We start from the raw sequence: 22,452 nt of genomic DNA on the forward strand, positions 1-22,452 counted from the left end.
TTAAATTTTCATGTTCATGTGTTCACTTTTGATGTGTAAACTGATAATTTACGTAAATTTCATAAAGTTGTGAGTAAAATTGGACAATTTTAAAATGTCGGTAATAAAACAAAATATTTGAATTATCTTGAACATCTTGTGTAATTAATCTTTCCATGTAATTTTAGCCTAAAACAATGTAAGTACCGTAGTGTGGTTATGCATGTCATGTACAAAATAGGTACGTAGGAATAAAGACTTTCAGGAGTAATTAAAATTGCTGCAAGCAGTTTGACATACTATCTCCCTCACCATGCAGTGATAAGAGAAGATAAGGCAACAACAAAGTTAAGAGTTGTGTTTGATGCTTCTTCTCATGAGGAGGGAAGCCCATCCCTGAATGATTGTCTCATAACAGGCCCTAATCTAAACCCAGACTTGATGAATGTTCTGTTCAAGTTCAGGCTGCATCATATTGCCTACATGGCAGACATTAAAAAGGCATTTCTGCAAATATCGCTATCAGAGAGAGACCATGATGCAGTGAGATTTCTGTGGTTCTCAGGACCACCTACAGATGACAAAGATGAACATTTGTTTGTGCTCAGAATGACACGAGTGGTGTTTGGAGCTTCATTAAGCCCATTCTTACTAGCAGCTACTATAAGGAAACATCTGAGACAATACCAGTCAGAACAACCAGAAGTGGTAGAAACCATCAACTCATCTCTCTATGTAGATGACTTCATTTCAAGTTCCAGTGAGTTGAAAGAGGCCTTCACAGTGACTACCACAACTGAGAACATCATGTCTGGTGCAGGAATGGAGCTATGTAAATGGATAACAAACTCGGCTGAGCTCAAAGAAACGTGGCAAGGAAGTTTAATGGATTGCACCACACAACCAGAGACATGTGGACCAGTGCTAAAGGTCCTGGGCTTAGTGTGGAGACCAGTAACGGATGGTTTTGTGTTCGATCTCAGAGGGTTAGGGTTAGGGTTGATGGACATCCTGAAGGAGAAAAATAACACAAAAAGAAGCGTCCTGCAGTCGTCTGCTCGCATATTTGACCCGTTGGGCTTCTTGACCCCTTTCACCATTAGAATTAAGTGCTTGTTTCAAGAAATGTGGGAGAGAGGAGTAAAGTGGGATGAAGAACTGCCACCTGATTTGTCCAAGAAGTGGCAGCAGTGGTGTTCAGAGCTCCCTCAACTGCACCAATTGACAATCCCACGATGGCACAAAATGGACATGCAACAACTGAACAGTCAGGATGTAAAGTTACATGTGTTTTGTGACTCAAGTGAACGAGCCTACAGTGCAGTCACCTATCTGCAAGGAAAAACTAAGGAAGGGGAAATGATAATGAGTCTGGTGGCATCCAAGTCCAGGGTGGCTCCACTTAAAAGGATGACACTGCCACGGCTGGAGCTAATGGGAGCTGTAATAGCCGCCAGGTTTGGGAACACGCTCATTAACGCTCTTCAACTAGACCAAACCCGGCTACATTTATGGACAGACTCTATGATAGTGCTGCATTGGATTCAAAGCTTTGCCGGGATGTGGAAGCAGTTTGTGTCCAACAGAGTTACAGAAATTCAGTCTCTAACTGATCCACAGGCATGGTGACATTTCCAAGGGAAAATCAATCCAGCTGATCTTCCCACCAGAGGGTTGTCTGTCCAAGAGCTGATCCAGACCACATGGTGGTGGCATGGACCTTGCAGACTAACATTACCTGATCAGTCAGAAAACATCCAGGAACCTATTCAGGAAGGTGAGGTGAGATCTGAAATGAGATCCAAACACCAGGTTGCAGTACACTTGGTCAATCAAGATGCAGAGTACTTAAAACCAATGTTTAGAGCTGGAAAAATACAGCAAGCTAAGGACAGTGCTCAGAGTGACAGCCTGGATAAAGAGATTTATCACAAATGTCCGCTCAAGTGCAAAAATCAGTGGTGAGCTGACAACAAAAGAGTTGGAAAAGGCAGAAAAACTCTGGATAAAAGTGACTCAAGAATCAGTGTTTCAAGTCAGAAATTGACATGTTGAAGCAAGATAAATGCTTCAACTCTGACTCTAAAATTCAAGAACTGAAACCATTTCTGGATGAAGATGAGCAACAGAAATGTGCTTTCTGTTGGAGGAAGGCTGCAACAATCCCAACTTTCATACAGAGAAAGACACCCATGGATTTTACCTGGTCATCACAGATACACAGAAACGTTGGTGCAGTGGGAAAAAGATGCAATGCAGGTGTACGAGACACTTTAGTGCAAACTAGAGAAAGATATTGGATTGTGAGAGCATCAGTGGTGGGAAGTACATTAAGTAAGTACTTAAGTACATTTTTTGAGTACTTTCTCCACCACTGGAGAGCATGCCAATTGGTCAAGAAGGTTGTGTCAAGATGCACATTTTGTAAGAAATTCAGTGCCACGGCAGGACAACAGACTACTGCACCACTGCCAAAAATAGAATCACAGAATCCCCACCATTCGAGGTCACAGGTGTGGACTTTGCAGGGCCGCTCTATGTAAAGCAACAAGGCTCCATGAGAAAATCATGGTTGCACTGTTTACCTGTGCTGTAACTAGAGCAGTCCACCTAGAGCTGGTTTCAGACCTGTCCACGAAAAACTTTCTGCTGGCTCTAAAAAGATTCATCTCAAGAAGAGGCTTGTGTAAAGTGATCTACTCAGATAACGCAATGACATTCAAGAGAGCTGAACAGGATTTAAGGAAGCTCTGGGAGAGCATTAAAGATCCACAGCTGCAAAACGTCTTCTCTGAGAAGGGTATCACCTGGAGGTTCATTGCTGAACGGAGCATCCTGGTGGGGAGGATTCTGGGAGGGACTCGTCAGGTCAGTAAAAGTAATCCTACTAAAGGTACTTGGTACTTTTTGCTCTGCTGAGTACCTTTCTCAATCGCCTGCGCCCCTCGAGCCGAGCAGAGATTACATTAAAAACATAACATTCAGTCCTTTACGATATCAGGTTTTCAGGCTTGATATTTATTTTGCGATTATTAATAAACCTCTCATGAACACAGCGGTGGTTGATTAGTTCATTTTAAACTCCTGCTCTGCTGGTTATTTTGGTAATGGAACCGAAATGCACAGAATTGCTCAACACCTTGTTGAAATGATAATGATTACTGTTGTTGTTGGGTCATTAATTTGAACACGTTTTGTTGATTCTTTTTTTCTTTTTTGTTCTTTAATAAAGTTACGAATGTGTTGATATGCTAATCAGAGGAGGACGTGCTGCTCTCAGTGTTCACTTTGTCAGTTAATGCTGAGATCGACTCATTGCACCCCTGTTCTCTAGCAAAGCACGAAGAGTTCAGAAACAATATGAAATGGGGAAAAAAGCGGTTTATTAACTGATTAAGTCGTGTTTTAGATTGTTCTTGAAAAACTAATCAATCACTGCACAGTGAACCCATTGATTTTTTTTTTTACAGCAGACAGCCTCTCCCCTCTCTTGCTGGTACTGCGTACCCCCACTAAATCTTTTAGGGGTACGCAGTACCCGACCGTACCCGCCTACTTTCACGCCTGCCCTTATCCCATTGGGGTCGGCAGATGTGCTATTGCCCTTCTCCAACTATCAACGGGCGAGAGGCAGGGTCACCATCACAGTGGCTAACTACACTTAGCTAAAATAAACAAAATAAAACAAAACAGAAAAACACTAAAGAAACTCCTTTAACTTTTAAATCACTGGTATGGCAGCATTTTTGGGTACATAAAATAAAGAAAGAGACAGTGACAGAATGAGAGGCAAGACCCAAACTGTACAAACATTGTGAGGATACCATGACAAGCTAACCTTTAGCCACAGTTAGCTTGTGCCTCATAGCTTCCCAGAGCTATTTGTTCCTAAGTCACCAATTTTTGTTCACCGTATTTTGGGCATTAACACAATGCTATTCTGATTATGAACATTTTTTAAAAATACAGTTTGTGATTTGTGAAACTTTTACTTTATTTGTGAAAATACTAAATAAAAATACTACAAGTGTAGTGAATCTTAGTGTTCCTTAAAGTGTTTCCTAAACCTCATCTTGTTTTCACAATCTCTCGATGCATCAGTACAGACACCAAATAGCACTAACTCTAGTTAAACTAGGGAAGAAAGAACATGATGGTATTTTCCTTTTGCATTTCAAATACTCAATAAAAAGCAACAATTTCCCATCAGTGCCAGCTGCCACTTAAACAAACATCTCACTCATGTCCTGCTGACAACTTTATGAGACTTATAATGATTTCATAGTTTATTAGTGGGAGTTCTAAAGTTGCTTGCTACTTCATTTCACTTCAAGCCTTTTCATCCAGAGTGTTTGAATCCCAACTGTGTGGGTGTGTGAGAGAGACAGACAGCCGGAAAGCAGGGCTTTTGTGTTCAACAAGCAAAATCTACTTTAGCGCAATAAACTTTTATCTTCACGATTAATATTTTTTTCAATGACTACAGATGGATTTTAATTCAGGTTGTAAAATGTAGAGTATCAGCAGGATATATATTTTCACTCCCCTTCAATAATAAAACCAAAAGGTTTTCACTTGTGGTTATCAGTGGAGTTGAGGCCATTATTATTATCTACCTTGGTCTTTTCAAATCACAATCACACCCTGATCAACACTTATAAAACCTGGATGTTTTGGCTTATAACCTGATACACATGGCTTCAACGAACCAATAAATGTTTGTATGTATAGTTTTAAGCTTGGCCCAGTGCCACACCGGCTGCTGGAGTCCAAGCCATATGCAAATCTTAAAAATGATCAGAAGACATACAAAGGAAGGCTGGACTTCATAAAACAGTTACAAAACTTGAAAAGCATATCTAAGGAACTGAAAATAGGGGATTTTGTTGAAACTAGTTCACTAAAGTTTAAAACCTAAGTTTCCCTAAACCACGAACAGACTAAATCTAATGTTTGGACCTAACTCTATAGCCACTAGATCTACTAGTTTTCCATGAAATATTTGAACCAGATGGCAGTTTTTTATATCCTTACGGTTCCTGGAATGAAAAGATTAAAAATTTAAATTGGCAGATTTTTTTTTGAGTAGCTAAAGTCTCTGAAATGAATCCCAAGTACTTTGCAGTAGATGCAAGGCTTAAGACAGTACTTCTCTTTTTTCCTTTTTTTATTTCTTTTCTAAAATGCAGAATTCAGAGTGTGGGCAAAAATATAATAAGTAAAAAGGCAAATAAACCACAAAATGTGATGGAAGACTTTCTAGGACATTGAAAGAATTGAACCCCAGATATGCAGATTGAAAGATGAAGCTATGATTTAATATTGAGTTAAGAAAGACATATTTTTAAAAATGTTTTGTACTTTCTCTATCAGTAACTTCACTTGCAAAATTAAATTAAGTTCAAGTTAAGAACCAAAGAGTGTGAGGCAGAAAGGAGCAGCAAGGACACAGAGGTCTGAAAGGCAGAACATTAAAGTTGACTTTTGCTATCTTGTTTCGGAGGTTGGCTCTTTGTGGTCTGTTAAAAGCTTAAAAACAGAGCAGAGCTGAAAACAGACACCCAGCGTTTAGCTCACACCACGAAACCTGAGGCTTAATTGCCTTTCAATTAGAGGAACTAATAGAAGCATGTCTCTTTATATGCGTGTGTGTGTGGGTGGGTGTGTGTGTGTGTGTGTGTGTGGTAAGGCAATTACAATGAACGAACCGCAAAGCTTTCTCAGCATTCATGAAAATAGGTATTAATGAGAGGCTAGTAACTGTAACACACACAGAGCCAGTTTACCGCAGAGCTCTGCATGTAGCTGTACGTGTGAACGATTGAATGTCTGGATGTAATGTTACTGATTTCTATTAAACAGTTAATAAAATTCAACTACTAATTTCTACCCACAAGACCTGCAGTCCGCTTCTACATACGTTTGTTTTTATATAACTATGGAGTCAGTGCATTTCTTGGGATCAAAATTTTAAACTGGAATGTAAGCTCAACATTTCCATTAAACTCCAAAATAACCTAAATGTAACTGCAATGCCATTTACAGTGGAGGGATGTTACACACTGTGCTGTGCTGAGTGCAAGGAGGATTCCACAGGAGAGGCGTGCACCGTGCTGAACAACTGCATTTAGTATAACACCTAAAATAAAACTCTTTTTTACGTCAGGCTATCTTCGTGTCGAAAGAATTCATAATCTAACACGTTGTGTTTAGGCGTGTGGGAAATGAAACATCCTTTGCTAACATTCATGTTTGAGGACAGTTCTGAAACTTATCACTAATCTGCCAACATTCAAATGGCCACATCTTCAGAAGCTGTGGCCACATCTTCTTCATTCTATTATAGTTTGACATCATTAGAAAGCTTGGAACTCACTTTCAGGATCTGTAAATGATTCAAAATGCCTTATACTCAGGGGCTTCATAGGTATACATTTTGATCAACAGTTATGTAATGTTCGTTTCTGGTAAAATATTAACTTAAGCAAAAATATTGATTATAAAAAGTCATTTAAGAAAAATGATTTCACTGAAACTTGTTTTAATAAATCAGAAGCACACACTGTAAATCCAGATAGATGGAACACCTGTGAACAGTGAAGTCACTAACATGATTCTGTGGTTATTGCTGTGTGACGCATGAATCACCAACGAGGAACACTCTGCAAATAGATTTGGTAAGGATGAGCGCCACTCACAACCCAATCCTGTCACCTGTTATCCGTCAACATAAAGGTAATGTGCTTAGTGTCATGGAGCTTTGATGGGGAAAACAGTCAGAAAGGGATGAGTTTCCAAGGCGAAGCAGATCCGTTTCCTCTTCTGCAGAGAGAAAAATGTATGCTATTGTGTACAGTGGAACCAATATGAAAATATGTGGTTGATTCAGCGTGAGAAGAGGTAAATAAGTGTGTTTTTGAGTGAATCTGATGCCTTGTGACTTGGAAAACAGCTTAGATGTATATGAAACAGGTCAGTGACTTCATGAAGCGAACTGACTGCATGTTCCCCTCAGGAGCAGTTTAGCCAAAGGCAAGATCATTTACAATGCTTTGTCATCTACAGACAATTTTATATTGTGTGAAAAAACCAAGTTGAGCTGGAAGTCCAGAGGACTGAAACAAAAAAGAAATCTATACCAAGAAAAGGAAAGAAAAATATTCAGCCAGAACATTATCCATTAAAGTATTTAAAGGTACACTATTCTATTCACAAAGAAAAAGACAATGTTTACAGGTAAATTTTACTTTGAAATAAGGCTGTAATTATATGACTTGCTATGAGACATTAAAACAACACAATATTTCTATTTTAGTCAGAATGAAGAATAAACTGTTACGAGTCACTGATAGTAACTCCTGCAGGCTTGACAGATTGTATCCATGTTTGAGACACTTATTCTGAAATGAGAAAAAGCAGTTCTTGAGGTTTGTTGTGGTTTTGAAACAGTCGGCTAATAAAGGTTTGTTATCGGATAAGCTAACGTCACCCTGCTGCAACAGCATTGAAAAAAAGATTGCAAACTTTTCCAGTTGTTCATGTGATATGGTTCTGGGGACCTGAGGTTCAGTACTTGTGGTTTCTTCAGTAGAACTTATGTAAAATACTTGAATAAAAATGTGATTGTTGGCTCTGATTGGATGTGTGCCTAATAGCAGAGATACGGTAGACAGACTGTTCATGTCAGCTTCTCCTTCAATGCTAACATGATTTTTACTATTTAGTGTTTGTGACTTAAACTTCTCACTTGTCAGTGTTTTTAGAGATGGTCGTTAGTATTCACACATCTTAGCTATTGACAGACAGTTCTGGTCCTGAACCTTTGTGAATTAGCATCATCTTCACACCCATAATACTAGACGGCAGTGCAGCTTTTTAAAACATCATGTTTCCGTTCACAATAAAATAGCAGATAAGTGCAAATTTTGTGATTTATTTCCAACATGATCAGACTTTGCTTTCCCTGTTATGTACCATTGTCTGCATTTTTTATTGATAAAAACAATTGCTGACTAACTGTTAACAGAAGAAAATAAGCAAATAGTTTTAAAGTTATAAAGATTTGCAGGAGTAACAAAAGTGTAAATATAAAAAAGAAATCTGTTCCTCACTTTTAAACTGATAATAATAGTGTAACTATTCTGAAGAGAGACTCTTCATATAAGATTCATGCTAATTTATAATGACTTTGCTTCCAAGCTTTATGGCCTGTGGTTTGTCAGCACAAAATGTTTTAACGGTATTTGTGAAGCATTTATTTGCACAAACAAAAAGTGTGAATTCTTAGGTTTCCTAAAGATGCTGCTAACGTCTCACCTTGTGCTTTAGAAACCCAATAAACCCTGTTCAGCTTCCTCAGTTGGATGTATTATGGCACTCTGAATTAACTTTAAAATTAAAATATTAACACAACTAAGACAAATATGTTTTTATTGCAGTTGTTTTCCTCAAAGATTTCAGCTTTGGACCGTGCAGACCTTATGAATGCATGTTTTAAATGTATGCCAGTGAAACGTCAGTGCTGCTCGCTCCATCATTGTCACCGTGACAACAAATTAGGCTGTATATTACAGTAATTTGTGAACTGCTAAATGAACGAGGCTGATAATGAAGATGACAAACAATATGCTGACAGGACGCACACATTTATGACTCTTGCATTGTACTAGCTAGCACCTAATTAACCACTGTGCCACTTGCAAAGACTGAATTCATCTGTAAGAACATTATTTTACAAACACAAATGAGGGCTACGTGTGAATTCTACATTTTTGTTTGTTTATTTAGCACGTTTTATTTCTCGTCCTCAATTACAGGAAATCACACTCATTTCAATGGAAATTGTATGTAATTTGTGGTAAATTATGCGCAATCACAAATCTTTTCTCACAATTGAGACAAAGGTTGCCTTTTATACTCATTTGTAAAAAATGCTATGTAATTAAATTTTTTCTTTTCTGCTAATTATTGTGGCTAATCTCCATCGTGGCATCTGCATAATTTGATGCAGACGGACAGCTGGCTGCACACTCAGCTGACACATCTGGTACAGTCCTGTTGGCTTTAACATGCTTCATTTAGTATGATGCCAACTCTGTATGACTAAACTTTGTCTCCCCCACTGCATAAAAAGCAAAGAAAGCTAAATAAATAAATAAAAGCACAATCTTTTCAATGCCACCAAACAATACCAAAGTAGAAAGAGGCTTATAATGGGCCTGGAAGGATCAGGGGGGGTCCTCACGCCGCTGGTCCTCACGCCCATTCAGAACCATAATCAAATCGTTTGAGCTGAAAACAAGCTAATGACCAAGCCAATCAGCTTTCCTAAATGAGCGACCGGAATAGACACTAAAACTACGGGAGAGCTGATGAGGCTCCGCAAAGCTGGAGGGAACACAACGCACTTCCAATTAGGCTGCTGACCGCTGCTGACCGCTGCTCGTTGGATATCAGTTTGCACGGAAAACTTTGCTTTATTGGCTTTTTACTTCAATGAACTCCACAGCAGAGATGTTAACAGTTAATTATAAAGACTAATCTTTGACATACCTCTCATAAGCATTAGAAAAGGAGGAATTAGCTTTGAAAAGTTGTTACAATTGTGACGTATTTGACCGAGAGAGTTGGCCTTCACTGCAGTTCAGGATCTGTATTCTGAACTCAGCTGAGTTATTTAACTCTATTGTCATTTTCTCCTTATTACTTTGGGTACCAGTGTTATTAGCTTTGACCATTTGTTGGTGTGTTGGAACCATTGATTGTACAGCATTGATTTATTATGGACTATCTGTAAACAACACAAGGTCAAATATATACATCAGGTTAAAACGTGAAGAGAGCTGAGCTGAAAGGCAAAACCCTCGATTTACAGGTCCAACAGTCTATGGACACAAAAAACAAGGAACCAAAAGGTTTCTCATTTTAACATGAAGCTTTCTCCTTTTACCAATATAAAACCTATCTCATAAAAACAGTTTCTAATTTTAACAAGATATAAACCAGTTAAGCTATAACATGAAACTCTCGTTTTAGTCATTTTACATCTCTTTAGAGCGAGAAGGTTTTCTGGTTTTACTCCCCCTGAATTTATTTCAAAGTTTTAACAACTAAATGCTTCCATAAATTCCTGGCTTACAAAGAGTTAGTTATTTTGGACCAGGTTCATTTGGAGAACTTTCTCCCTTAACAAATGAAATCCTCAGATGAAAATCACATTTTGTAACTATTTAGCTTTTCTTTGGGTGGCTTTATATCTGCTTGGTTGTTGATCTGCAATTTTCAGATGCTACTTAAGGGACATTCAACCAGATCAAAATATTTCAATACTCTGATGCTAAGAAAAATGTTATCACTTATACAACATGAAAAAACACAGAGACCCTTCATGCTTCAAAGCCAAATCATATGATTAATTGTGGTGTGGGGGCATCAAAGTCGACTTTAGTGCATAAATTAAATGGAATGCAGAAAGTTTGGTTATTAAGATATAAAAAAAAACAACATATGTTGATGGGAAACATTTAAGTGCGACAAAAACAGCAAATGTATTCACGCCACCATAAATATCCTCTCGGTTCTACCCGTGTTTTATCCTCTGGCCCAGATCGGCAGGATCCATCGTCGTAAATTATAGCTTTGCAATATGGACGTATTCTGACACTGTAATTACTGAGGAACACTGTAAGGCCAGACCTAAGAACAGAAAATCCACATGTAATTATGTGGAGCTGCACAGCACCAGAAGGTTTAGTTTCATTCAAACTTTTGTCTCACTGGGACAAAAATGGCCCATCAGATTCTCAGCCACCATCAGCCATGTGAAGGACACATCTGCACGGGACGAACGGCTCAAGCTGTTCAAGATGTGCGCATCAAGTGGTGTCAGCAGAAGGTCAGAGTTCACCGTCACGCGCTCGCTGCATCACAGGAACCCCGACACTAATAGAGCGGCCTTTAATCTACGGCAGAGGAAAAGATAAGAAGACAGATAAGTATGTCAGGAGGTCATCCAAGCAAGCAGGAAACGACATGATCTGTTGAATAATAATCCCACAGGAACGATTACGGCTCTTGGAGCAGAGTTGGAAAAGGGCTGAAATTTATGCTATGAAAAACAGCTCAAATGTGTGTGTGCGTGTGTGTGTGTGTGCGTGTGTGTGTGTTTATGTGGTTTTGGACTGAGGGGGGAAGAAAGATGGAGCAGGAAACAGTGGCGTCTGGAAATGATTTGAGGCAGAAGGAAAAATAGAATATTTTGGATTCTTACAGGCTTGAGGAGAAGGGCTGGATGACCACAAAGGAAGGAAAAAAACACGTAGGACAGCAAAACCAAGTGACCACATAATCACTGGGGGAACAAAGAAAAATAACAGGGTAGAGAGCAAAATATGAAGATGGATTTAAGACCTTTTTTTTTATCTTGAAAATACAACACAAAGGATAGAGCTTCTGCAGACATGAACCAAAAAAAAAAAAGGTGATTCCTTTACTTTACAGTCAATTCCTGCTCCTTTGTTGCCCGATGCTGCCTGGGGCACCGGTTTCACCGGAGAGCCTGTCGATAAACGAAGCCATTTGCACGAATGGAACCACAGAGAAAAAAAAGGGTGGCGTTGCCATTGTTACCTAAAGATTTGCAGTGACGGCATCAAAATGCAGATACTCAACGGAGACGACCAGAGGAAGAAAAGGAAACAAAGAGAACATGAAAAGTGATGGGTAAAAAGTGGAAGATGAAGGAGGAAAAGCAACAACTTGAGACGCTGTTGGAGCAGCTTGAGCTTCTCTCCAAAAACCTGTTTTACACGGCGGCTGTGAAACAGTTTATTTTCTATCCCGTCTTAACAGCAGTGGCTGAGTGTTTGACTTTTTTACATTTTGACTGAGGGCTGTGGTTCCAACAGGGTTAGGCTACCCTAACCCTACCCTAAATGAACAGAGGATTCGAAACCAAACGGGCGAAGGAGAAGCACCAACAAAGGGAATGAAAAACCTGCCTGACTAAAGCATTGTGCTGAGCGGTCAGAGGGAACTGGATACACAAACACCAGAGACGGAAATGGAAATAATCTGATTTACAACTCAGGAACATGAGTCAGTGTCTTAAAGATGCATTATTTTGGATTACATACATTTTGCTAAGTTAAACCACAAGCTTCAATGTCTTCTGTTGGAACTAAAAGTAACGTCAAACTCAAAACCTAGGGGCCAAATCTGGCCCCGCCACAGCTTGTTATGTGGCCCTCTGGGCTCCAAGTTACATCAATCAGTCCATCTAGTTTTTCGCAATTTTGCAATTGTGGAAATGTACCACACCCCTGCAGTTTTTTGTACTAACACATTATTGAGAGTTTATTGAAAAAATCTTCCCTAAAAATGGTGAAAAACATTTGGTGATTCCTCCCACCTGCAGGCGGCACTATGTACTTCATTTGACAGTTTCCTCAGTCTTACTTGACATCAAGTTGCAGTCGATACGGCAAATAACAAAAAGTCACATTTACTGTCATATATAAGCAGAAATATTTCAAAATTCCTCAAATATTCCTAGTGGCTCCACAGAATCAGTGACTTTGAATTTAAAAAAATCACACAAACAATCATGAAGTCCTGTAGGTACGGATCAACGTGAAAAGATGTTCGATATTATTTAATAATCAGAAGTATCTTTCAAAGCTAGTTATTAATATTGTAACAGTTTTTAAATAGGTTTTATCAATACATACTCGCACAACTGGCCCTTGAAAACATTCAAGATCTTGATATGGGAAAATAAAAATACTCCAACACAACGTAGGCAACTGCAATAGAGATTTATTCTGACTTTATTAATGGGGTCCATTCTGCCTCTCATAAGTAAGACCTGCGGACTGCGCCACTCGGCAGTTGGTCGCACTATATTATTTTTAGTAGCGTCAGAGTAAATGGGGACTGAATGCAAATGCACAATACGTGATTCTAATGTTTTTATTACAAAAATGCTGAAAAGCAGGTAAGATGTGAATAATATCTTTCCTGATATTATTCACAATCTGCAAAGCTAAGCCGAGGTTCTGGTTCTGCGAGTCATTTTTACTCGTTAGATTACTTCGGTAATCTCATCCCACTTGAGCTCTGATTCCTACGTATTTGCCGTGAGAACTATAGAAATCTGCTCTCCACGGCGGATCGTTCAATATGCTATTAGCCCATCAGTGCGGCGCTGGGCCCCGCGCAACAGTTCCACGCAGATGCCAAGCCGCCACAGATGGAGGACAAAGTGGGGCCGGCTAAAAAGAACTGATGCTGCTTTCAAGTTCCTGGCAAACATGTGACTTTCGGAGGGGAGCAGATAATGGATGGCGGCAGAAGCAAAATGAAGAGATCAACTAAAATTGCAGAGCAGTAGGGGAAAGAGAGGAGGAACATAGGGGGATTTGTGTCCATGTATGGGTAGCCATGTGTGTTCATGCTTTAGTGAGCTCAGAGTCTGTTCCAGCATGATGAATAGGGGCTAGAGATATTAAAATATGAGACAGAAAGAGAGAGAGAGAGAGATATGAAAGGGGAAGCTGAGAGGATAGGAGGTGAAAATCCGCTTTTTTCCCCCCATTCTTCCCGAAAGAGAAATGAGAGACTTAATCCTTGGGGGCTTACATTTGTTTTTTCCTCTCTATCTCCCTGTATTCCAGTTTTCACTTTTCTCTTTTTGCTCCACCTGATCTTTGCATTTCTTATGGCTCTGCTTGTTTTTTTTCCAGCTCTGAGCGCTGTCATCCATTATCCATATTTGCATCTCTTCTTTCTTTCCTTCACATCCCTCCATACCCAAATCCCCCTTCTCTCTCTCCATCCATCCATCCATCCATCCACCCCACTCTCCTTCCTCATCCTGCAACCCACTAAAGATACTGATACAGACTTTATCTCGCTAGGTTAACATTTCCGTTGATTCTCTATTCAAAATAAGATACATTCTTTTTTATATTTATTAATAATCAATATGTACGAATGAAAAACACAGATTTAGGTCAGACTGTACTATTTTTCAGTGCAGGTGGCTTTCAGGAGGTAAGCTTGGCTGACTGTAATCTCATATTGGAGGGTGGCTTCATTTTGTGCATCCTCTGCACAGCTATAAGCAATTTTCCATCCATTCCAAAATGTCATTTTTGTCCTTGTAGTGGATCATTTAAGCTTTTATATTAAATACTGTTACTTTATCTCATCATTCAGGGTTCCCAAAAAGCTGTGGCGATGACATCATCACCGGCGCCGCCGATGTCTAAATGTACCGAGGATGACAGGAAGTAGAATCCAGCGGCGCTCTGTCTCTGCCTCTAGCCACTGATTTAAAACTGAAGTTTTACGATTCTTGACTCTTCATGTGTTTAAATTTCTGAATGCAGAATGAATATTTTCAGTACCAGTCCAAATGTTCAAAGTGAAATTATACCTTCTTTTCTATTTTTTTTCCTGTTTGCACATTCACAACCACACCAGCTGAAAATGGAACAAATGCTTCATTTTTGGTGCCAGATGAAACCGAATCTACCAGACTGATCTAGAGATCCACCGACTGAAGGTTTGACCAATTTATGATCAGCAATTTATGCCAAGGCTTAAGTTAACAATACCAAGAAAAGCTGATCAATATAAAAAGATACAAAAGTAGCTTTTCACTCCATATTTCCATTAGTTTCCCATCTCAGCCCTGTTAGGCCAATCGACTCGTATGACGTCTGACAAATCAGGACCCTGATCAACCTCCTTTCAGACAATGTTATTTATTATAGTCATAACTATTATGGTAGATTTTATATAGATGACAAAAATGTCTTTGACTTAGTTGTCGCTACATTTCTGATATTGAATTTTCATACAGTCACTGTTGGAGCAAACTTGAAAATGTTTGGTATTAAATGATCACAACTAGAACAGACACAACATGTCAAATGACCAGAAACCCTGATGAAGTTTAAACGGGGGAGAAAAGGGACAGTGTGTTTAAATTCTCCCCAGGTTTTCCTCCACAGTATTTTATTGATGTGTGTCTTTTCTATATCTGGCTCTCAATCAGTCAGACAGCTGGATAATCAATAGTGGTAGAGGGCGTTAAAACTCTGCATGTGTGTGTGTGTGTGTGTGTGTGTGTGTGTGTGTGTGTGTGTGTGTGTGTGTGTGTGTGTGTGTGTGTGTGTGTGTGTGTGNGTGTGTGTGTGTGTGTGTGTGTGTGTGTGTGTGTGTGTGTGTGTGTGTGTGTGTGCGTGTGTGTGTGTGTGTGCGCGTGCATGTAAATCCTGGGGGAAGAAAAACATCTTCTCCCTAATTCTTGCTCCTTATCTGTCCTCCCAGACACCCATCAGTGTCACATTCCCGAAGATATATGGACCTGATTGTTAATGAGTTTTAACAGCATCTTCCCCTGTGGAGAAGGAACTTATCAGCACTGCTTTTATGTGTAAAGTCTGCCTATACAGCAAACTGCTGGACCTTTGCCTTTTTTTCTGCGTGTTGAAACCGACTCTTCTAAATGACGGCACCATCATCAATAATCAAATTAATCCAGAACTTGAGAGGAATCAAATAAATGCCCAAGTAATGAGGTTTGTACTCGGAGACAGAGCCATCTTCATGGGTGGGTGTATCACACCCAGCAGATCTACGGTGGCCCTGAAGTGTCAACTACATCAACAAATTACTAAGCACAAGTACAATTTGAAAAACACATTAAGAAAACGGAAGACGTAGGTCCCAGTGGGAAACATAAGGCATCGCTGATTGGACGACAAAACTTCTGGCTTTAGAACCAGAAGTTATCTTAACGCATTTGTTGAACATATGTTCAACAAACCATAGCGACCGCTATCCAAGAATATTTAATGTCGGGACATACTACAAAAGTTTAGCTTCATTCTTTTCACAGTTTGGGCAGTACGTAGCGCTGTGACCGTCTTCCTGTCCATCTCAAAAAGAGAGAGAGAGAGAGAACCCCAGAATAATTTCCGTTCTAAACCAAATGTTGTCGTCCGATCAACAATGTCTCAGGTTTCCCGCCTCTTCCAAGTTGTTAACGTTGCTGTGTTTTCTTAGTTTGTAATAGTGCTTAGTTAATGTCACTGTTTTTTTTAATATATTGTGTTTTACAATTTGTAGTTGTGTTTAGTGATGCATTGAAGTGGTTTGCCCTTCAGGGCCACCGTACAGATCAGACCTTTAGATCATTAAACAGTTTCTCTCATCCGTTTTTGATGTGTTGTTTGGTTAAAACCTCTGGCAGAAGTACAACACAGTTTCAGGGGGAATTCTCCATTCGATATCCAATTTTTTGTAATCGTACACTGCAGCTACACGCTTTATGTGCAATGATGCTGTTGTAAGCATTTCATTTCACTATGGTTAATGCCTGCAAAGTCAGACTACAAGCCGAAAAATTACTGAATACGTGACGTGCGTGCAAACACATTGGAGATAGAGGACTCCTTCTGTGAAATGCCCTTAAATGAAAGCGTGTGTGCATCCATAAGTGTGTGTGCGTGTATGTGTTGATGTCAGTGCAGCTTAAGTTTTTCCTCCTCCTCCCCTTAGAGGCTTCATTCTACAAAGTCTGAAACTTTGGCTGAACTGCCTGTGAGCTGACACAGAGCGTAATTACAAACTATTATAAAAAAATAAAACAGGTGGAGAGAGAGAGAGATGGATGTTGGTTCTAATGTCCTCATTTTGCTGTCTCAGTGGATGAAATTGGTCTAGAATAAAATAACAGAGAAACCCAGCCAAGAGCTGCCACATAAACACGCTTGGAACAATATATCTGTTGCTTTCTTTCAGCAGCAATAGGTCCAAAGAGGAAGGCACTTATCTACAGGAGAGAGGGCTGGAGATAGTGTGTGTGTGTGTGTGTGTGTGCGTACGTATGTGTGTGAGAGAGAGAGGGATGGTGTGACCTGAGCATTGCTCAGATAAGCTCTTTTGTTCCTTTTCTAATTCTCCCTCAAACTAGGAAAACCCACGGAGAAACACAGAATCCCTTCGTCACTTTCAAAGTTGCCGCCGAGGTTATCTGGATGGACGCTTCATATTATGGGATATGGGTTTTATCCCTTTATGAAGGTCAAAGGGCTAAACATGCAATCAGAACGTAGAGATAAACCGTTTGGAGCCAAGGAGTTGGGCTTTGGCACAAGCTCCTAGGCTAGAGGAACCGGGTTGATCTAAGTCAGGTTTAATTAGAATTACAGAAATACAGGAACACCAGGAATGAAGTGTTCACTGGGTTCTGAGCCTCTGAGATGTTATTTTACACATATTTCTCCTCTTGGCAATGCTTGGATCCCTGGTAGGTTTAAATGTTAACTTTTAGCTCAACTTTTTAGCATTTCCTTAGTCTTAAGTTTGGTTTTCCTGTACAGAGAAAAGTGACAGTAAGGAAGCAATAGCAGGTTGTAGTGTCAGCTATTTTTTTTACCTTTACCTTCTGTTTTTTTTTTTTTTTTAGGTTTTATTTGTTTTTTTATAAAAGCAAGAGTTGGTTGTGAAAAGTTGTGGTTTCACAAACCACAAAAAATGTTCCAGCATAAAATTCCTACGGTTGAAAGTCGTTTAAAGGCGATGCCAGAGAGAGAGCCGAGTTTTCTCTGGCTGAATGTAGCGGCGAGTACCGTCCCCCCTCCCACACCCGTTTCCTTCATGCTTCACCTCCAAATTTCTTTCTCCACTGAAGTAAAATCATTATCACACGAATATGAAACAGCTGACGCAGATATTTTTTAAAAAAGTGACTGTGAACACACTAAGCTGTGTTACATCACTGTCTATGTATACCTTTACTGGGAATTCTAAATGATTATACTTATGTATATATGAGTGCATAGTTTGTCCTGTGTGTCTCTGCGATGGACTGGTTTCCAATGACCACTGGAGATATGCAAGAAGATAAGCAGGTATAGACAATAGATGGATAAAAACATTTAAATAATAGGTGGCAGTAGTTCAGTTGTATCTTTTGCCTCGCAGCAAAAGGGAGCCTGGGTTCGAGATTAAGCGAGAATGTGTGTGTGTGTGTGTTTGGTTTTCTATTGTAATATCGTCCTGGGTTTCAGTCTAAACAAGAATGAGTGTGTGTGTGTGCGTGTCCGTGTGTGTGCGTGTGTGTGTGTGTGTGTGACTTTTCTCTGACTACAATGGTTTCCTCCCATACTACAATTAGTTTTCCTTTTTTCTTTTTGCTATTTTTAACTAAATTGGGCTTTATTATGCAAATGCACTTAATTTCTTTTCCCTCACAAAATACAGGTTCATACCTATTGCAGGACATTACGCTGTAATCATTTTAAAAATAATTTACATCATAAGAACAGTATCGCCCCATTGAAAACATTTTTAAAAAGCTCTTCTTGAGAATCATAGTCTTGAGATCTAAAATACGTTCTTAAACCTTCTACTTTTGCAGTTTTGTATTATCAAATTGTATAACACTACACTAAGAAATAATCCTGTAAATTTACTGTAACATACTGGCAGCTATAGACGCCAGAAGTTTACTGTAAATTCACAGTAGCTGTACCGTAATTAATCCTGACAGCAGATTACCGTCAATGCAAGTACGGTATAGATACTGTGAAAGAACGGTAAACTTCTGGCGTCTATAGCTGCCAGTAGTCTACCGTTTTTTCGAAAGAACGGTAAAATACCAGTTTTCAGTAAGAACGATGAAAAAATACTGGTAGCTACAGACGCCAGGTTTTCTTTTTTTTTACCGTTCTTTCAGAAAAACGGTAAAAAAATAAAATAAAAAAAGCTGGCGTCGGTAGATACCAGTATTTTACTGGACATTTACCTTTTCAATCCTGTAATTACCTTTAAAGTGTTAAATACTGTAATGACGACAACACACCGCAGATGTAGTCCCGCCAACAGGATTTATTAGAAATAAGAGCGAGCTGCTATTCCTTAGGCTGCAGCTGCGCCTCTAACAAATTGTTACACTCAAATGAATAGCTTCACTGCTAACACACTGAACTCTCCGCTCTTCCGGTGTTCTGTCAGATCGGCATCGGTCCGGGTCCTCCCGCTCCCCTGATCCGTCGCCCACATGACAGGTTCATCACATGTGAGTGGGAGTCAGCAGAGTCAGACACAGACAGGGGAACCCCATAACACTCTACACATAACAGTGATCACAATGCAACTTTTAACAAATACACATAACCATATGGTAAAAGCAAGGATCTTAAACTCCTCAATTGCTGTGCAAGTCACATCAATGTTGAAAACTGTAGACTGGATTAATTTACAGAAGTTGTAGAGGAATTCATGGTAATTTGCACTGAAGGTGAAGTGTGCTTTGAAAGTTCATCAAAAGCTACTTGGATGATCTTATGATCATTGATGGTGAAGTGTCTTTGGTGCTGCTCTTGTTTTCACCAACATGCAGGAGGAAGGGCTGTCCTGGTTGCACAGCAATGAGGAAAGCTTCAACACTGGCTTGCATCTTTAACATAATGATAAGACGACGAATAATAAAAAATATTAAATATATTTAGTAGCACAGCTACATTCACATAGCAAACAAAGCCAATGAGAAAGTGCTTATCTGAAAACATTGTCCACAGTTTGACATGAGCTGTTTTGGATTCTTCTTGTGGGTTTTGGATGAAGGACGAAGCACATGAACCAACAGAAGAATGCCTGGTTTTCCCAGCCTGGAGGAACAGCAGGATAAATAGCAGAAACATTAGGATAATAAATAAACATTTTAAAGAGAAGTGAACAAAACTAACCAGACCCACCAAAATACTTTGTCCACCTGGTTTACCCTGTAGAGCATTTTTCATCACCTACAACATAAAGCATAAAAATGTCAGAAATAATTACCATGAACACAACTCAGACATTAGGCATTATAGAAATTAGTCAGCTTATAGAAACATTCTGGACAGCATTTCTTCTGCCAACCTGTCAGAAGAAATGTGCTGAAGTCATCATAAGAGGCTTCAGTCACTAACATGACATACTAATGAAGAAAAAAAGAGTCAGCCAATATGTTATTGTTTATTATCATTATTATTTATAGAGACAAAAACATTTTGGCTTAACTTTGATCGCATAGATCAAACCACCGGTCCAGCACAGCCACTCTCCCCATTATGCCRTCTATAGCCGAAAACTTCAAGAAAACGACTCCGCAGCTAAATAATGTTAACTCAAACGGCCTTTCTGACAGTTTTAATGTTCGTTTAACCACCCGACACCCCATGCTACACCTGCTTGGCTAGCTTTAGCTGCTAACAAACTAATAAACCAAGGGTGCTCACATCCAGTCCTCGAGAGCTACCGTCCTGCAACTTTTCGATGAATCTCTACTCCAACAGACCAGGATCAGCTCTGAACAGACCTGCTAACCAGCCTTTCATTTGATTCAGGTGTGTTAATTGGTGCAGGGAAGCATCTGAAAGTTGCAGGAAAGCAGCTCTCAGGGTCTGGACTTGAGCACCTCTGTACTGAACAGTCGTACCGCGATATCCAAACAAATAAACTTACGTTAAGCATAAGTTGATACTCTTGCGCAAACAGAAAGTTAATGCATTCATAAAAAATAATCAAAATCAAAAACATGACGATCTTAACATGAAACTTACCTTTTTTAATAGATCTTTATTGAGATACAGAATACATAACAGTGTAAACGCAGCATGCATTGTGGTATAATGTCCGCCAGGGACTTACAAACATTGAGACAATACATCACCATTACATTACATAAATACATTAAACTGAGAACATAAAGAGCATGTTTTAATAGATTTGGGGAACTCACCTTGTTATGATAAGATCCAGGCAAGACGCCATACTGCTGTCTCCAGGGCAACACGTGACGTCACAGATACGTTGCGATTGTCGGAGCAACTCTTTATCAAACAAAAACTCTTTAGGGAAACTGACAAACCTATCTTTAAATTTGACTAAACAAGTGTTTAATTAACATTGTATTTTTAACATACAACACCAACACTGGTAATCTAACACTTTTGATGATGTCTGTAGATTTTGATTCATTCCCTAAAAGATTTATTATGGAAAGTATTTTTTTCTTTCAGTGTAATATTGTCTTTAAATTCTGCTTCTCTAAGATGCAAATACAAGTAAAATGTCTTGACTAGAAAAAAACTGTATTGTACAATTATTTTGCGGTAGTTTGCTGCCAGTCGTCAGTCGTGATTGTGACAAGAGAAGAAGACATCAAATTGACAATATCCTACCGTATTTTGGAATAACAGTATGTTACTGATGGAATTCCACCGTAAATTTACAGCCATTTCTAAGAGTGTAGCTATTTAGAGTCAGTAGCACGTTTAGTTTAGTGTCTTGCATGTGAGGCTCTTTGGACCAGTTTGTCTTGTACCAGTTTCAGTTGTAAGACTAAATAATGCGGCTCTGCAATTAGCTCATTAGCCTGCCAGTCACTGATAAGCATGGTCTGGATTGATTAGATCTGCCTGTTAATACTTGCAACCATTTTTTATTCAATTCAGTGTTTTGGAAACATGCGCCTGATACATTGTCAGCTACATTTTAGAGGCATAAGATAACATTAAAAATGCATTATTTACAAATGCTATTCAACAAGCTGCTTCAGGCTAACACAAGCTCAGCAAATTTGAATAATTTTCTATTAGCCGTGAAGGACATAACTCATTACTAACAGAGGCTGAGGCAAGAAGTAGAAACTATTTTTTTGAAGCATAAATAAGAAAACAGGAAAGACAATGTGTGAATGAAAGCATCTCTGGGTAAATGGAAAGCTGAATAGGTCAGTGGGTCTCCCGCGTCATTGCCATGGAAAATCCTTTTGATTCTACAAACAGACAGCAGCCAAAGTCGTAGAGTCGTACCTTTAATTCATCAGTGTTTGCTGAGGAAGACGCGCTCTCTTCACAGAGCTGCCTGAGAGAAACACAGACAGGGAGGAAACCTGTTACTTACATCAAAAAGTACTGAAGAGAACCAGGTTGAGAATATGCAGGGATGATTATATGATAAATGTAAGTAGAGATGCCACTGTTTTATGATATTTATACAATAATTTAACAAAAATTAATCAATGAATCATTCAATCAATCAAATTTTAGTTGTATAGCACATTTCAGCAGCAAGGCATTTCAAAGTACTTTACATAATTAAAATAAAAACAGCATGTGACAGTGAATAAACAGTTAGAAAGACAAAGAGATTTTTTTTTTAAAGAAAAAGAAAAAAGATTAAAAAAGATGAAAACATTAACACCCCTTGTAGGACTTCAGTTAAACGTCTCACACCTCAGAGTTTTAGTTAAGTTGTCATTTAACAAGGATTCTCACACAGATTCGTTTAACTGGGATGTTTTCCGGGGGCTTTACATAGACAGTGTGAAAGAGAAATAAAAAGAAGTTAATAACTAGATGAAAAGTAAAGATAAAAACATTAAAAACATTGAAGACATCAAAACCCGCA

The 22,452-nt window shown here is 39.1% G+C and overlaps 1 protein-coding gene across 3 annotated transcripts in view; it reads right to left on the minus strand.

The window, feature by feature from the left end:
• The window catches only part of cdh11 (cadherin 11, type 2, OB-cadherin (osteoblast)), a 149,890-nt gene that overhangs the window by 52,845 nt on the left and 74,593 nt on the right, over positions 1 to 22,452 (minus strand). The window contains exon 2 of one of the 3 annotated variants that reach the window (XM_008429073.2): positions 21,855 to 21,906. The exons of 1 other annotated variant lie outside the window; for it this stretch is intronic. The gene's annotated coding sequence lies outside the window, so the exon portion shown is untranslated. Of the gene's footprint in view, positions 1 to 10,755; positions 10,920 to 21,854; positions 21,907 to 22,452 lie in introns of those variants that run through there. One more of the 3 variants, XM_017309013.1, reaches the window with a different exon arrangement.

The sequence above is a fragment of the Poecilia reticulata genome, linkage group LG15 (genome assembly GCF_000633615.1).
Source record: "Poecilia reticulata strain Guanapo linkage group LG15, Guppy_female_1.0+MT, whole genome shotgun sequence".
NCBI lineage: Eukaryota > Metazoa > Chordata > Actinopteri > Cyprinodontiformes > Poeciliidae > Poecilia > Poecilia reticulata.